This window comes from Micromys minutus (assembly GCF_963924665.1).
Source record: "Micromys minutus genome assembly, chromosome: 14".
NCBI lineage: Eukaryota > Metazoa > Chordata > Mammalia > Rodentia > Muridae > Micromys > Micromys minutus.
Window position 1 is genome coordinate 17,949,093 of NC_137983.1, and position 5,111 is coordinate 17,954,203.

Consider the following 5,111-nt stretch of genomic DNA (forward strand, 5'->3'; position numbering starts at 1 on the left):
ATCAATTTGTGGGGGAGAGGAGTTGGGGAAGAAAGGGTATAACATTTGAAATGTAAATACAGAGAATATTAAATAAAATTTTAAAAGGAGAAAAAAAGACTCTATCACTGAATCACCCACCTACCCCCCCACACACAGAGAGAGAGACAGACAGACAGAGAGACAGAGACAGAGAATGGGGGAGAGAGACAAAGAGAGAAGTGTATTTCCGGTTTGAGCCATCATATGCTACTTAACAATGCTATGGAATGAAATTTCATAGGCTTGGTACAGTAATTTTACACTCGTATTTTCTTATTGCAACCCAATAATTCCTTCCATTGAATTATGTGCTTTATAACTTTAAATTTTATTTGCTCTGTACATTTTAACACAGAGTTATTATTTAAAAATATGTATATATTATCATATATTATACTTTATAATTGAGTATATGTATTATATTTGATATGCCCAAGAGTGGTCAAAAAGATATAAGAATCTGTAGAGAGCTTTTTCTGGTGAAGCTTTAAAACCTCTTATTTATTAAAAATATTAATTATTTGTTTCTTTACTTTTTGTCTATGTATATGTCTGTGTGAACACATAAATGCCATAGGGTAAATATGGAGTTTATAGGTTATTTTGAAGAGATCATTTATTCTTTCCTCCATTGCAGAGAATTTTTATTTCAACAACATGGCTGCTGTGGAAAGTGATCACATCCAAAGCACTAAGACTCTGTAAACAGCTGGGATGTAGATAGGCTATACATTTTTAGTTTCTTTTCCTAGAATACAGACATGTCCTCAGTACACACATTTAAAGTAGAAGTAGTTATAGAATGAAACAACCATATTTGAAAGTGACATCTCATTCAGGGGCAGTCAAAGTGGTGAATGAAAGAAAGATTTGACAGGGTGAGTCAAAGCTAGGATGACCTCAACTCTCAGGAGAACAGCACAGAAAAGAGAAGCTATTTAAAAGCTACACAAACATAGTCAGATCATCAGTATATTAGTTACCTGGAAGTTCAATAAGTTTAAAACAGTACAGTAAAGTTGTAGAGTGTAGTGTAGGAATACAGTAGACTTTATTCAGTACAGCATAGTATAGTTTAGTGCATTTCCTTTTCGATTGGAGTTGCCAGTTCTGTTGTTTTTTGGAGATCAGAGGCAGTTTTATTCCAAGCAGAGCAATACAGTGAGAAGCCAAGAGAGGCTAATTTGAATCAGTCATCTTGGAGACGAGATTCGAGGCAGAAAAGCTCTGTGGAGTCAACTCTCCAGAGTTCTGAAAGAAATTAAAAGAATGAGTTTATTCAGCACTAATGATCAGGAGCTGAAAACATTGAAAGCCTAGATTAGAAGATAGAGGCTGGCAGCTGGGACCTTCAAGGTCTAGGGCAGTAGAAAATTAGACTGAACAAGAAGCTGCCAGCAATAGGCATACCAATATGATCTCTGGACTCAGAAGAAGCTATTAATTAGTAAAGCTGGAGTATGGCTCTCCTATCATTCCCCATTTGAGGAAATAAATATAACACTTACATTGTACATGGGTTCTGGAGATTCAACTTAGGTCATCAGACTTGGGAAAAAGTGATTTAATCCACTAATCCATCTTTCATTAAGTTGATTAAAATGCATATAGAAATGAAATAACAGTACAGTTTCAAAGTTACAAATCATATAGAGATACTTTCTTTGAGTCAAAACTATTCTAGAGTATGGTAATTTTAATAGGGGTGACCATAGGAAATGATACTATTTGGAAGTATGACCTTTTGAATAGGTCTAGCCTTGTTGGAGGAAGTATGTTATTGTGAGAGGGTTGTCAGGATTCCTATGCCCAAATTATATCCAGTGTGATACACAGTCCTCTTCTGCTACCTGTGGACCAAGATGAAAAAGTCTGATCTCCTTCTCTAGCACCATGTTTGTCTGAATGCTGCTATGCTTTTGACCATGCCAATAGTGGACTAAATCTCTGAAAGTATAGGCCAGGCCCAAGTAAATGCTTTAAGAACCCAGATGTCTTTCAACAGAAGAATATACAGACAATGTGGTATGTAGGTTAATGTCAAGGCGTTACATGATTGGACAGTAGAGAGTGGGCAGAGACATAGTTTTGGTAATGTGGAAAGGGCAGAGCAAGCAGGGGATTCAAGAGGGAGCAACATGAAGTAGATGTAGTTGTTTCTCTCTGCGTCTCTATATGGATAAGTTCCTTACAAATATTTTATAAGGGATAGAATTGTACAGGACCATCTGACTTATCTGAGTAGGCAAATGATATCATACCAATTGGATCAGATTATTTTGGTGTGTTCTTTGATGTGGCAACTTAATTGAATTCAAAGAGGGTGCAATGGTAGGATGCACAAAGCCCCAACGTTGGGATGTGTGTGTACAAGGCTTGACAAAACACACACTAAGGGAAAGTGAGTGAAAACAACACACTGGGGTGGTCGTGAACCACCTGTGGTAAGAACTGGGTAGAAGGGTGGCTTATGGATTGTGTGATAGAGTCAGGGTGCCTGGTTCCACACTGGAGCAACTTCTGTGGTGGAAGACCATGGGGACCATAAAAACAGAGCAATATTTATTTTTACCACAAGAGTGGTACATTTACACAATGGAGTACTATCCAGTTTTAAAAACAAGAACTTTATAAAATTTTTAGGCAAATGGACCGAACTAGAAAGTATCATCCTGAGTGAGGTAACACAATCACAAAACAAGTCACATGGTATGCACTCACTGATAATTAGATATTAGCCCAAAAGTTTGGAATATACAAGATACATGAAGCTCAAAAAGTTGGAAGACCAAAGAATGGAAAGTTCAGTTCTTCTTAGAAGGGGAAACAAGATATTCACAAGACGAAACCCAGAGATAAATTATGGAGCAGAGATCGAAGGAAAAGTCATCCAGAGACTGCCCCATGTGGAAATTCATCCCATGTATAGTCTTCAGACCCAAACAGTGTTGTTGATGCCATAAAGTGCATGCTGACAAGAGCCTGTTATAGCTGTGTCCTGAGAGGCTCTGCCAGAACCTGAGAAATACATATTCAGATGGTCTCAGTCAACCATTGAACTGAGAACAGGGCTCCCAATAGAGATGTTATAAAAAGGACTCAAGGAGCTCAAGTGGTTTTCAACCCCATCATAAGAACAATATCAACTACCCAGAATGCCCAGAACTTCCAGGAACAAAACCACTGTACTGGCTAGTTTTGTGTCAACTTGACACAAGCTAGGATTATCACAGAGAAAGGAGCCTCAGTTGAGGAAGTGCCTCCATGAGATCCAGCTGTAAGGGATTTTCTCAACTAGTGATCAAGGTGGAAGGGCCTGGCTCATTTTAGGTGGTATCATCTCTGGGTTAGTAGACTTGAGTTCTATAAGAAAGCAAGTGAGCCAGTAAGTAACATCCCTCCATGGGTTCTGCTTCAGCTCCTGCTTCCTGACCTGCTTGAGTTCCTGTCCTGACTTCATTTGATGATGAACAGCAATGTGGAAGTATAAGCTGAATAAACCCTTTCCTCCCCTTTTGATTCTTGGTCATGATGTTTTGTGTAGGAATTGAAACCCTGACTAAGAAAACTACCAACCAAAGAATACACATGGAGGGACCCATTGCCACAAATGTAGCAGAGGATGTCCTTATTCGGCATCAACATTAGAAGAACTCATGCTCTATGAAGTCTCAATAGCCCAGTTTAGGGAAATGCCAGAATAGGGAGGTAGGAGGAAGTGAATGGGTCATTAGGGGAACACTCTCATAGAGGCAGGGGCAGGAAGATGGGATAAAGGGATTCCAGAGGAGAAACTGGGAAAAGAGGATAATATTTAAAATGTAAGTAAAGAAAATATCCAATAAAAATATTTTAAAACTTAAAAAACAGAGTTACCATGGTCATTGTTTCTCTTCATACAATTGAAATCCTAACTAAGACATGGAGGAGTATACATATGTCAATTAAATTTGTTTATGTATTTGTTTTTAAACAAAATTTCTATTAATATTTTTGTAAGCTTTATATCTCATAAGTATCTTTTGTATATCAACTTTTATTTTGAAAATTATTTAGAGTGCAGGGACTATCATAGCATTATGATAACACTATAAACAAAATTAGATATGCTTTTAAAAAACATTTTAGGAAATTTTAATTAAAATATATTCATATCATGCCCTTTTTTCCAAGCCTTCTTACTTATCCCCCTAACTCCCCCTCTCTTTACACACACACACACACAGACACACACACACTCACATGTGCACACACTAATTTATGTTTTTGTGTGTGTGAAGGCTGTGTTATAGCTGTATCAATTGGTAGAGTGAATCAGACCACCAGTTGTTTTCTGCATTTTGATCCGTTTAGAAGTACTCTAATGTTCTCTCTCTTTTGAAAAATAGCAGGCTCTTTGTTGAGGACTGAATGCTGTAATTATCTGTGGGGAAGCCATTTATGAATTTGTATTTAGAAATTATATTGTGTAGAATTTTCATCTAGCAACATGGCTGCTCTTGGAAATGATTACATTCAAAAACATTCTAGCAATGTGTGATCTGGTAGAAATGCATATATGCCCTTGGTACATGCCTTTAATTCCAAATGAATGCAAAATTAGTTTGTAGAAGGAAGCAGACATTTTTGAAAGTGTCATTAAATTTGGAAAAGTCAATTTGATGTCACTTTCAAATTGAATCAAGAAATACTTGATTTAAATACTTGAAATAAATCAGTCAGAAATAGGGTAAACCCAGTTCTCCTGAAAAGACAACAGGAAAGAGATGTTACTTAGAAGCACAAATACAGAGAAGAGAGGAGGTTTGTGCCTGTAGTGATTTTAAAAGGACAGTATCAAAAAGACATGTGGCAGAGAGAGAAAAAAGCTTTCCATAGACAAAGATAGGATGTACCAGAGAATGAGAAGATTCCAGAATATTAGAGAAGATTGCCAGACTTAACATGCCGCCAAGCAGAACATTTCAGTGAGAAGTCAGTAGAAGCTAGATTGGGTCAGACAGCTTAAAGTGGAGTTTAGTTCAGAACATCTGAGTTGAACCTGGCAGCCTCAGTTTAGACAGTGGACTTAATCAGCTGTATGTCTTAGA